Source organism: Mauremys reevesii, linkage group 6 (assembly GCF_016161935.1).
Source record: "Mauremys reevesii isolate NIE-2019 linkage group 6, ASM1616193v1, whole genome shotgun sequence".
Classification (NCBI taxonomy): Eukaryota; Metazoa; Chordata; order Testudines; family Geoemydidae; genus Mauremys; species Mauremys reevesii.
In genome coordinates, this window is record NC_052628.1 from 110,214,893 (window position 1) to 110,228,503 (window position 13,611).

At 42.1% G+C, this 13,611-nt stretch overlaps 1 long non-coding RNA gene across 2 annotated transcripts in view; it reads left to right on the forward strand.

The window, feature by feature from the left end:
• The first annotated feature begins 1,729 nt into the window (after positions 1–1,729).
• Positions 1,730–13,611, forward strand: part of LOC120407677 — a 67,684-nt gene continuing 55,802 nt past the window's right edge. For both annotated transcript variants that reach the window (XR_005600182.1, XR_005600183.1), the window contains exons 1-2: positions 1,730–1,898; positions 3,996–4,088. This is a non-coding gene — a long non-coding RNA (uncharacterized LOC120407677). The remainder of the gene's footprint in view (positions 1,899–3,995; positions 4,089–13,611) is intronic.

Consider the following 13,611-nt stretch of genomic DNA (forward strand, 5'->3'; position numbering starts at 1 on the left):
GTCAGCTAATCCCTGAGGAGGAAGGAATAAAGGTGTCTCCCCCACATTTGAGGATCAGGGTTGTCCCAGGAAGGGGCTACATTTTTCCTTTTAATCAAACCAAATAAAGTGTGCCCAGATAGTTCAGAGATGGGAGCCTTCTAAAGGCTTGTAATAATAGTATTAATGCCTCCCTCCAACCAATACTTTAGCACATTTTAGAACAGCGGTGGGCAACTTGCGGCCTGTCAGGGTAATCCAGCGGTGAGCCACCAGACAGTTTGTTTACATTTGCACGGCCTTCCACAGCTCTCAGTGGCTGCAGTTTGTCGTTCCCAGCCAATGGGAGCTGTGGGGAGCGGCGGCCAGCAAGTCCCTGTGGCCCCCCGCTGCTTCCCGCAGCTCCCAGTGGCCAGGAATGGTGAACCGCAGCCACTGGGAGCTCTGGGAGGCTGTGCAAAAGTAGACAAACTGTCTGGCGGCCCGCCAGTGGATTACCCTGATGGGCCATGTACAGCCCACGGGTTGCATGTTGCCCACCACTGTTTTAGAACATCATGAGTTTAGCCTTCAGAACTTTGAGGCTGATGTTTTATTTAAGGCTGAGAGAGATGTAATTAAGCACAATCCCCTAGCACGGCAGTCTGCACCACCTAATAGACAATTATGCCTCCAATCAAATTGTCATGGACTGTTATACGTGCCAAGTCAAAGGTCAGGGTGCATCATGACAGTCAACGTCCATCATTTGCAGTCAACAGTCCTGAAGAGAAGAAGACTATATTAAACAAACTTCATTTTGAAAATAAAGAGTAAAAAAACCTATTCTAATAAAAATAATTGCAGTGGAATCATCATCTATGCAGTTGTATCCTAGAGGAATACATTCAAAAATGCACATAAAACTCCTCTCTGATTATACTGTAATTGTTATCTCAGTAACAGCTGCTAAGAGTTTCTATCCAGCCTGAGTTTTCTCCCCCAACATGTAACTCACTCCGAATTCAGGTAAGAGACTGAGATAATCTTTCTGCTTTCCTCCCACACACATATTTTATATTTGACTAACCTCCACATGCTGATGCTTGCACTATTTTCACAATGACTTATCTCCAGCAGCAGCATACTACCATGATTACTAGGGAATAAAATTTAGTGCAATGCTTAAAAAAAACCCAACCTTTTATGAGTAGTTTAAAATGCCAAAAGAAACATCATTCAAAAGATATAATTTTGCAGGGATTTAAACACTTCCCACTACGATACCTTTGGAAAGAGTTTATGATTAATATTTCATATTATTTACAGTATCTTCCAAATCCTCCTTCAGAACTGAACACTTTGATATGTTGCCAACTCATCATTTTGCCTATAGTAGTACAAAACAATAGGTCTAATGTGCCTCAATTTTATTGGTGTAAATCAGGAGTAACTTTACCAAAGTCAATAGAGTTACACCCCATAAGTATTGTTATGGCAGTGTCACCAGGTGGCACTATTACACCATCTTCCAAGTTCTTTTTCTTAGTGTGCAAGCGAATTTTGACTCTTGGGAAGATATGCTATGTTAGTTCTGGGTTGCGTGAGGTTTTTTGGTAGCGATGGAGCTTTGGGAGACATGGAGTTGTGTGATTAGCAAGGAGAGTTTGTTCTCTGCTTTGGGCCCCGTTTAGAGTACATTCTTGTGGTTGACATTCATGGAAAATGGGATTGCCCTGCAAACTACTTGACCATCTCATTTCAGGAGTAAAACCGTAGACACACACTCCACATCATTGATTTCTCCTCTATTGGGAAGCAAGCCTACAGGCCCTGGTCATCTGCTACTGCCTCTAGAGGGATGATGCTGGTGTCAGCATAGGTGACAGTTTTAAAAGGAGAGCCCTGGACCAGGAACCTGATTCTTCACTTACTCTGGTGTAAGTTCATCTGTTGTAAATTGGAGTAATTGGGAGGAGAATTGCACCCAGTGCTTCTCAGGTTTTAATTTATTTGCCTTTCCACTATAGTTCTCTCAGAAACTTCACACAAACAAAGGAAATATTCCATTTAATAGGGACAGTCTCCTTTGTGTGCACTGTGATGCAGAGAAGCTGAAAACAGTCTCCTTTGTGTGCACCTGCAGTTCTACCATATTTCCAAACTAATGTTGTAACTGAATTATCTACAGGTCAAGATGATATATAGTTTACTGAAAGACAGAGATACCTTACTTTTGCATGCAGTATTTATGGTTGGATCAGTGAATAGGATGTAGTATGGCAAAACCACTACTTATATCCAAAAGTAAGTACTTGTAATGAGGCCAGATGCATGTTTCATAAAGTCAAGAAAAGGGTTTTTTTGGTTAGCAATGCGTGTCACTATTAGAGCTAGGGGAATCCTGCTCAATTTGTTTATATAAAACTACTAGTAGCTGAGAGACTGTGTTGTCACATCGGTGTGACAGTAGGGCCAAGGAATGCACCATCTGTACAGTGTTGTTCATAAACCAATGAAACTGATTCCTGCAAATTAGCTGTAGAGTAAAGGTGGTGATTGGCTGAGTTGCCTCTGATATCATAATGGTTTAGAACTCTCAGCATGGCAAAGATAGTTGACTTACTGTGGCTGTAATTCATAAAGCCAAAATGCAAAATGGCTGAGAACTTAAAAATTGGATGGTAACAAATCCCTGTGATGATTAACCTGGTGATATTCTGAACAAAAAAGAGCTGTCAGTCACACTGACTCAGACATTCTAGGCTTCAGAGTGACAATCCTAGAATCTAAATATACTGAGTTTTGGTTTTAAATATATCCATATTAAGCAAATTATATGCCTATCTACAGAACTGTTTTTGCTCTCTGTTACAATAATTACTGGATAAAATTCCATGGTCAGTGTTATATAGGACACGAGACTAGATGATTCTGACCGTCCCTTCTGGCCTTAAAAATCTACAAGACAGATCATCAGGTAGTGTGAATCAGATATCAACATGGGAACTACATTGATTTACCCCAGAGTAGGCTCTGACTCTATAAATCTGTGAAAAAGGAGGATAATTCATAAGCATATTTGTTCAATAACTCTTTAGAAAAAAAATCATATTTCCTCCAAAATAAGTAAAGGGGAATATTTGCCAGATAAGTTATCCATCCATCTCTGGTCACCTTCTGGAATAGTCTGATGGCATTCCTAGGACAGGTCACTTACTTGTCATATGGTCTTCCCCAAGAGAAAAACATTTATGTCACCTATATAATTACCACAACTAATATTAATGACAAAGCAAGTTATACACTATAGTTCAGCATTCCAGAAGTGGCCTCATGATTGCCAGGCTAAAAGAATTAGCCCAGAAAGCTTTGCTGACTGAATTTGGATATTTTAAAAGCTTTATGTTATTCTTCAACTCACCAATCCTTTCAGCTTTCATGAAGTGTGTGTTACTAGCGGTCTGATCACACAGACGTGGCTCAAGGGGCTATTCATGTGAGTGAGGATTACAGGAGCAGGCCTATATTGCACATGGATAATAATTGAAGACTTTAACCCCATTTAAGTCACACTTCAATCATTCTAACAGCTTTGCATGCAGAGAAAGCTCATTCTTTCCCCAAAATGAGCTGCTCTCTCTTCAGCTCTCATTCTGTCAAACCTGGCTGCTGCTGTACCCTTGCTGGTCAGAGATTTGCTAATATATTGGCTCAAAAGCACAGATTTCATGTTATATTTGCCTTCTCATTTGTCTTTCCCCCAAGTTGCATCTCCTCTGAGGAAAAAATTCATGGTTTCTGCTAATTACTGTGGTTGTAATATTGGACCCAGAATGGTGGTGGAATAGGCTGAGCGTGTCAACGACTATAAGACAAGATGCTGTTTGGCTGGGTTAAGTGATACATCTATAATCATTTGTTGTTTAGAGGACAGCTACTCAGCTTAGCAAGGTTCATAAATACCATGAGTTAAAACAAGACAGTCTCCCTCTCTCCCTTAAAAAGTGTTTTCTTCATTTGCTGTTTCTATACAGAACAAGTTCTGTGCACTTGGCCCTTGTGTTCAGGAGGAAGCCGTTAATTTTAAAGACGCTTTAGAAGAGAGTGGAAGCTTCTGTATTTATAAGGTGTGTAATATGAAGGCTCTGTGCCCATTTACAGAAAACCATGCTGCCTGTTTCCCAGGAGGGCCACTGGGGAGAATTGTGCTTCATTCAGACCAACTCTCCTGGGGCTACTTCATGGACACAGGCTGAGTGTGCAATCCATATGTAGAGGACAGGGGATCGTGGCCCTACCTACAGCTCATCCCCTTTTACTCCCCAAGAGGGACAGACGCATGCAGTGCAGAGATCTGTATCATCATTTTTCTAAACCTGTAGCAAGAAGTCAGGCAGAAGCAAAAGCAGCTTTGGGGATGCTGCTGTTCTCTTTACTCCAAAACAGAGTTCCTTCTTCAGTGTCAGTTCTTTCTCTCTCTCTTTTTATTTTAAACATTGTTCCATGACATTAAGGTCCATCTCTAGTTAGTAAAACCTAACTGTTTAAATAGCTCCCTGGATTGACAATATGTTTTTGTTATTTCATGAATATGTTTTTCCTCACACAAAGGCCATCATGCACTGAATGACTTTGTTTTAGGGAAAAGAGCAAAACATGAAAGAACAAAATGGAGACTATCCATGAGCTAGTACAATGAATCTGGGTCACTCTGTAATGGCTATCATAAAGAAACTGCTCTCCAAATTAGAGGGCTCAGTTGGACAGATTGAGCTTTCTTACATTTAAAGCTCCAGTATACAGGAAACTAGACCATGACAACTTCCAATATATAGGCACATACACCACAACTTTTAGTTGAAGGCCACCTCTGCTAGGCAATTCATTTTTGTTGGTGGCTTTGGTAATTGATTGACAGGTTTAATTGTATATTGTATTTTTGTTTTTTAAATCTAAGGCAGGTTTTCCACTCCTCACATGCCCACTAATTCACTGAAAATTGTTATTCTTGTAATGGCAGTAATATACCAACTTTGATCCTTCAGAAGTGTGAAAGATTTTTTTGCCATCGTTTAGAAGGATTTAGTCAGAGCCTCACTGCATTGAGTAGTGAAGGCAGAATAGAGCATTTGTCCAGTGATCAAATCTGTCTCCACACTGACCGAAAGTGCATTTGAATCTTTCACACGGAGGAAGGCACATTTTTACAAATTCACACTTCCACTGAAACTATGCATCAAAATTTGCAATGTGGATTTTTCAGTTCTAAAAATGCCTTGTACATATTTTCCAATTAGAAAGACCGTTCACTGAAAAATCCAAGAATAAAGAGTTTTCTCAAACAACAACAGCTTTCTTGCTGCTAAACAAAGAAGTCCTGACTGCTTTGCTCAGGGCAAACAGAAATTTACCTCATCACGACTTAGCATGGAATCTTCTTGGTAATTCTAACCGAAGTCAGGAGATGTCTGCAGCAAATAAACGTCTAGCTGACTAATAATCATAAAGCATTAGTGCCATAAGTCAATACCCAACTCGCACAACCATATCCTCTTACCTCACATGTGAACAGATAGGATGACTTAGCAGAGTGGAAAAAATACAGCTGCAAAGTCAGCAGAGTCTGTTCTTGGGTTTGCATTTATAACAAGGAAATAAAATAAATTAATAGTCAGAAAATAAACTGCCCAGATTAGGGGCTCTACAGCACCGGGTATAGAACACTGCCTTTGGAAAGGCTTGTACACAGCTTTGGCCTTGTATGGCAAACAGATAATTTAGAAAACTTCTCCTGAGCATCTCTGGAAGGGAAGGGGAAAACTGAGCTGGAGTTAACTCCTTCATTGAGGTTCAGTGAGTCCCCCTCTCCTTATTGCAGCTCACCACAGTGGGTTGTGAAATCCTATAAACCTGACATGACTTTTTAGCTGATTATTGTGCATCTACTGCAGCCTGAATCTGATGGATGTGGTCTCATCATCATTAAATTGGATTATTAGCAAGTTAAAAAAAAAAACCTAGCATCTCAGAGGCCCATTATTTTTCCACAGAAGCAGAAGGCAGTCATTGTTCAGAAAGCTTACAGCACTAAAGTTGTGGTTAGACAGTTACTGGATGACTAGTCAAAGTCCCAATTGTTTGCATCTAAGGACGTTTTTTTTTCCTTTATGAAACTACTCTGGCATTTATCGTAGCTAAAATACTCACAATTTTGCCTCAGTAAATTCCTTTTATTTGCCTCTAATTAGGGTAGCTCATAGGTTGAACTGAGGTGCTTAACATAGTATGCAACCACCTCAGACTGAATTTCAGGAGTCTGTCTTAACATGGGAATAATTCAGGACTTGTAAAGCGAGACATAAATAAATAATAATAAATCAAGTTCAGTTAAATGAATTATTCTTGCAGCAGAATAGCCATGCATGTGTGTGTCATTGGAGAGACTGGAGAAGTCAACCAGTTGGCTCTGGGGAGAATGAAGAAGTGGAAAGCATAAGGTAGCTCCCATTGATCATTCTGGCCAAAGATTGGATCTGATCGACGCTGCAGTAAGCAGACAATACAAATATAATATCTTACAACCAGAAGGAATATTTTTGTAGTTAAAAACTTAAAAGAGTAAGAGCAGTAAGTAGTTTAGCAATGGAAAAACCCGATGCTTGTAAAAAAAGTTTGTAATGTTAGGTTTATGAATCCTCAGGTAGCTGTCGGTTCTCTACCTACAATATATGTTTCTGAGGGGGAAAAGGGCATTTAAGGCCAATGGAAGGTACTGGAATAATAGCCCTGGAAACTGAAGGTCTTTTTAAAAATTCAATAAACCTATCTGAAGTGAGGAGGGTGAAGATTCATGCAGCCCCCTTCTTGCCAGCTCTGTTGGTGGGAGCTGGCACAGCCCAAAACTGGGGAGTAACAGCCCAGGAAAAAGTGGGCCTAAGCTAGCTAGAAGCTGCATTGATTCATCACTTGTCCTGGGGAGCCTCTGCCAGTAGGGTTCCCATGGAACCCCAGCTGTAAACTAGAGCCGTTCTTCCCCAAGAGAAGAGTGGGGGAAACAGTGGCTTGATTTTATATCATTTTGCTATGGAGATGCTGCTTTACTGCACATGGTTATATGTCAATTTGCTACAGGAAAATTGGGCTTTGCATTAAAAAAAAAACTATTTCACTTGTAGTTGTAGAAGCATGTTGTCAGCTATTGCTATTTTAATGGAGGGAGTATGGTCCAGTCAGTAGTCAGGGCAGCAGCGTAGGAGCCAGATCCATAGAGGGGCATGTTCCTGCTCTGACACGGCCTTCCCGTGTGACCTTGGGCATGTCACCAAGGCCCAGATGCACAAAGGGACTTAGGTGTTGTGATGCTGAGCATCATGGTGCCTAACTTTTAGGTGCTTAGAGGAAACCATTGTGACCCAGAAAGACTGAGTTAGGCACCAAAGTTCCCTATCCAATGAATGGGGAGAGAGAGGCACCTTGGAATGTGATCCACAAAAGCAGCATGCTAGGTGGGGAGCCATCTAGTTTAGCCAATGGGAGATGCCAAGAAGAGGGGTCTATGCTAAGCCCCGCCCCTCTCTCTAAAATAATCCATGAACCGGGGGACGATAGGTGCTCCTCTGCCCAGCGCACATGTGGGGCCCAAGCTGGGAAGCATGCTCAGTGGCCACTGAGGTCTACACAAAGCAACCAAGAGGCCTTCTCCTATAACCTATAGCCCAGTGGTTTGAGCATTCACCCAGACATGTGAGATCACTGGTTCAAGTCCCCCCCCCTCCGCTTGATGAGGGAAAAGGAGCTGCGTTGGGATTTGCGGTCGCTCAGTGAGTGCCTTAACTACTGGGCTACAGAGTCCTTCTAACTCTGGCCCCATAAATATTTAATTAAATTGGAACAGTTTCAGCGGGGAGGATTGAGGGAGCCCCACATCAGAATGGTCCAGTGGTTAGAGGATTCACTTGAGAAGTGGCAGATCCCTGTTCAAATCCCTTCTCCTCACTGGGCAGAGAGGGGGGACTTAAATGGAGGGTCTCCCACATCCTGTGTGAGAGCCCTAACCATTGGACTACAGCTTATAAGGGAGTCCTCCCTGCCCCAGCTACTTTGTGTGGTGTTAGGCAGCTTCTGAGCACACCTACTGGCTGAGGGCATACATGTGAATTAGGTGGGTGAGTGCCTGTCTTCCCCCAGCTCACGATTCGTGCAAAGACTCAAGTAGGAAATAGGTGCCTGGGTTTGTAGAGTGAACATGCCCAGAGGCAGGAACAGAGACACCTAGGAAACCGACTGTAAAATCTTAGGTGCTGACCAACGTGGCAGCTGGGCAGGAGTTTGGTGGATGCCTGGGGTTGGGCTTTAGGGACTTATACCTGCTATTTAGGCACCTATATCTTTGTGGATCTTGGGCTTAGCTTCCCTTTGCCTCAATTCTCCATCTGTAAACAAAAACAAACGTCTTCCCTGCCTCACAGGGGTTTTGAGAAGACAAACACATTAGAGATGTTTTCGGTGCTCAAATACTATGGTAATGGGAGTGATACAAGTACCTAAAATAGATATTGCAAGTCTCACAATAAATGCTGTTTTTCTTAAGGCCCCAAAATTGCTGGAATTTTCTGAATATTGGAGAATCTCAGCTTTCATTAAAAAACATGATAAGTTTCTAGCTTTTATAGTTGGAGAGTGAAGAATGAAAATGTTACTCAAGTGCCATCTGAAGGCTTAAAAAGCCACAAGCCAAATACATTTTGTATTCTTTCTAAGATTAAAAAAATATCTTACAATTCTTAAGCCACACTGACCATTTGGAATCTTGACTCCTGATTTAAAAAACAAAACAAAAAAGCAATCCAAAAAAACCATTTGGGGTTCACTATTCTGGAAATAGGAGGAAAGTAGGATTTCAGTGTGGAGCCAGAGCTAAGCAGCGGAACAGTACTGATTCCTGTGAATCTAAATATTACCCCATCTCACTCTAATGCAGCTGAGCATCAGATGCACTTGGCTGCCCCCTGTTATGGCAAGTGGCAATGGCCCTATTATGCCTCTTGGTTCCATTGTTTTATACTTTTATATGGTGTTGGAATGAGGCTTGCTTTGCTCACTGAAATGTCCGTCCTTCCCTGCTGGGGTGAAGGTTGGATAATCTGCTGTTGCTCCCGCCTGGCACAGTTTTGTTAAAGGAAAAGTGCAGGGGAATAAGACCTGCCTGAATGAATAAATCACTTCTTAAAATGGTTCTTATCCATTAAAAACTGTGACTAATAATTAAACATGAAGCAGCCATATTGCCATCTTGGGGATGTCTGTCAGGACAGGCCCATACTCTTTGGAGCCACCAGCTGTGAACAGCAGGCTGCACTTCTGAATGCTCATAGAACAGCAGGCTCCTATCTTTCTGTCCTGATAGACATTATCAAGCTGCATTTCCTGTTACTGATACAGAGGTTATCAAGCTGTGTTTCCTGTTGCAGTTATTATTAAAATGGCAGCCCCCCCTGGGATTACACAGCTGCCCCTTTCATATCAGTGACGAGTCTGAACAATTTTCAGGTGTTTTTAAATACTGCTTTGAAATGCCCTCTTTTATCTTTCATTTTATGACTAGGTCAACATTTCTATAGCCACATAAGACAACTGCAGTTTTCTTTTGCTCATCTATAGTCTCTCTGTGCAACCTTTGCAGGTCATGCTCAGAATTATTATTATAAAGAATTATGTATATTGTGGCAGCACATAGGGGCCTCACAATCATGGAGCAGGACCCCTTTGCGCTAGGCACTGTACAAAAACATAAGAAGAAAAAACCCACTACAGTCTTCTCCCCCAAAGAGTTTACATTCTAAGCCCTGACCTACACTACAAACGTATGTTGGTATAACTACATCGCTCAGGGATGTGGAAAATCCACACCCCTGAGTGATGCAGTTATATCAACTGAACTCTTGGTGCAGACAGTGCTGATGTTGATGGGAGGACTTCTCCTGTAGACACAGCTCCCACTTTTCGGGGGGTGGAGTACCTAAGCTGATGGGAGAAGCTCTGCCGTCAGGATACGTAGTGTCTTCACTAAGTGTAGACAAGCCTTTAGTAATGCTTTGGTTATCTGTGAAAGAGCGGGAAATGTTTGGTTATGGACTAAGGGCCAATTTTTAAAAGGTATTTAGGTACCTAAGATACAGATAGGCACCTATTGGGATTTAAAAAACAAAACAAAACCACACATACCCAACAATACATAGGTCCCTAATTGAAATCACGGGGAATTAGTGGGGTTTTCAGAAGTGCATAGACACGTAACTCCCATTGATTTCACTGGAAATTAGTACCTATCTGTTTTTAATGGGCACTTAATGTTGACAAACAGCACTTTTCATGGAAAACTCTTCAGCTCAAAGCTCTTGATCAGCTCTACTAAATACGTTTGAAAGTCTGCCCCGATTCAGCAAAGAATTTAAAATATATAGAGATATATACCTATCTCACAGAACTAGAAGGGACCCTGAAAGGTCATTGAGTCCAGCCCCCTGCCTTCACTAGCAGGACCAAGTACTGATTTTTCCCCAGATCCCTAAGTAGCCCCTTCAAGGGCTGAACTCACAATGCTGGTTTTAGCAGGCCAATGCTCAAACCACTGAGCTATCCCTCCCCCTTAAAATATACATGTTTAAATCCCAGAGACACACACTTAAAACCTTTTCTTAACAGGAATACACAACTTTAGGCACATGTTTATGTGCTTTATTAAACGAGGGTCCAAGATGGGACATCTAACTGCCCCTGTGTTTTAGATGCATGCAACTGTAAGTGGACCAGGGGGTTAGTTGTGTGGTCAGGTTCAGGACTGAGTGCATCCTTGTGGTGCAGCCACATTGCTATAGTCTAACCAGCTTCACACTCACTCATCCAAGATGAAGTATCCTCAAACTCTGGACTTTCTGTCCTTGAGTCCTCCACCACCAGCTGCATCCACACCTTCCTCTTCCTACACCCCTCCTCCTCCTCTCTCTTCCACCACAATAAATGTGTGTGTGTGAGCATCTCTGTATAAGTTATGAGTATTTCCACTCTTATCTCCACCACCTTCTCTCATCCCAACTGAAGAAAATTTTCAAAGATTGTTGCTACCCCAGCAAATTTTTGTACAAAAATGGTGATTTGTGCTAACCCTCCCCCTGAGTCACCACAGAAAAAAAATATTTCATGAGGGGAAATTCACCAAATCTTTATCTGAGATGTAATGGCCATCTACTTGATTTTTGCACTTCTCCATGAGATTTTTCCCTGGGGATGTTTTGTACTTTTCAGAAACTCATTGTTTACCTCTCCTGATGTGGTTTTTGACATATAGCAGCCTCTCTCAGATCTGTGTCTTCATAAGTGTCTGTGCCATAGCATGATGTGGTTTTGGTGGCAAGTTGATTCTGGAAAAGTGGAGATTTTCATAATTAAAATTCTTAAGTGAATAGAAACTGGCATTCAAACGGTTTCCTCTCTCCTTCTTCTCTTTTATATGCTGTAAAATTCTGAGCCATTGATTGACATATAACACACACCCAATGACTTCAAAACTGAGTTGGGCCTGAATTAGAGTACCAGCTGTGAGCAGTCTAAGCGCTCTGATGGGCCCAATCTTGTTTTCAGTGAAGTCTGTGGCAGAACCTACATTTACTACAAGAAGAGCAAGGTTGGGTTGTAGGCCTATAAAGTGGGGAAGCAGAAGATTGGATCTGAGCACCCTCTCCCAAGCTTCAGGAAAGGACAGAGACAGAAACTGATCTGAACTTTTATGGCCTGGTTTTATTTGCGCTCTGCTTCATTGGGAGTTCTGTATGTGGAATTACATTACACTGGCTTTACTGCATGCATGGTCCTCTAGTGACTGGCCGAGCCATGATAAAGCCTGTCATCCAGCAACTAATGGCAACTAACTCCTTTAGCTCAAATGGTAGGTAGGCCCTAGTGCTTTTGGAATTGAAGGTCTCAGGTTTGTTCTCTTTGACAACCATGAAATCTGTAGGTACTACATGCAGCTGCGGTTCATTACAGAACAATGGCAGGATGGGACTTATGGGATATGCTGAGCATGTAAATTATGTTGGAAAAGCTGCAACATTTAGAGAAAAGACACCTGAAAAAATACTGTGATGGAGTTCACTCACCAAAGCAGCACCTCCTGCCTGCCAGATTAGTTCTCTCAGCTGGCATGTCCCCTCTTTCACCTTCGTCTCCGCTTGCAGACCCGCCTCAGTCCAGGAACCGCAGTGTCCTTCACTACTCAGCCCTCCGGCCGTGCCATCATCTGTATTTTCTTCATCCTGTGGGGAGAAGTATCTCCCAGTTCTATAGTCTGGCCACTTCCCCAGTAGTGAGTAAGGGGGACCCAGGCCCACCCACTACTCTGGGCCTCCTGCTGCCCTCTCCTTAACTTCTCCACCAGTGCTCCTTCAATTCCCTGGGCCATTTCCCCATGGCCCCAGCACCTTCTTTGCCCTCTTCTCAGGACCTCCAACCAGCATGTCCCAGCAGCCAGCCAGGTGCTCTCTCTTGTGTCCCACAGTTCCTGCCAGCAACTGCTCTGTCCAAGGTGCTACCTTCCTGCAGCCAGATAGGAACACAGTCCTCTCTCTTGGGGCTCCCTGCAGCAACTGACCCTGCTCTGCCTTGCAGCTTCCTTTTATGTGAGTCTGCTGGACTTGGATTGGCTGCTTTGTGCAGCCTCTCTCTGATTGGTTGCTCCCTGCACAGCCTCCCTAGGCTGCTTTTAACCCCTGTGAACACCCATCACAGATACTAACTGACATTTTTATTTCCATCTTTAGGAAGAATAATTATTACTGAATTGCTGCCAGTTACAGTTAAACACAAGTTAATATTTTAATCAATGTTGCTCTATTCATTCCTCCAGCACATCCAGCTCACCATTTACTGAGATTATTCTGAAGTTTTAGCACCCAGTAGACACTGTTAATTTATGGAAAGATTTCTTCCCCCTCAACTGTAATCCTCCTTTTCTCTTATCGGTGATGGTTATTGTAATGCATTTTGCATTGTCTTATTTTTAATAATAAGTGAACATACAATCACTTATAAATGTCTTGAATCAAAACTTTTACCAAACTGCACTCCGGCAATTATGCAAATAAGTGGACTGAATGATTTTAGCATCCCCAAATTATCATACTGTATTTAAGAATAAATAAAAAGTTATAATGGATTTTAAATATTTATGATAAGTTGTTTATCATGCAAATCAGCACAGTATCTATTTGGTGGCATTATGTTCTCTAATCATTTTTCTTGGTATAGAGTATGCTGTTCTGACTAAGACTCTGGGCCAGATCCTCAGCAGGAGTAAATCAGTGTAGCCCACTGACTTCAATGGAGCTCTGTGGATTTATATCAGTAGAGAATCTGGCCATCTGTTTTGGATAGCTGCCTTTTGCATAAAAGCTATCACATACTGTGAGTAGTCCTCACAGAGATCTGGACTTCACTGAATGTCTTTTCATTGAGATTCATTGTGTTTTCACTTGCATTTTGTCTGGCTTTATTCAGTGATGATTTAGAGTTCTGCACCTCTCTAACCTATGATTTATGGACCAAATTTAGGCCTTTGCTCAGTCAGTCCCTGGAATCTGATAGCCTTTCTTC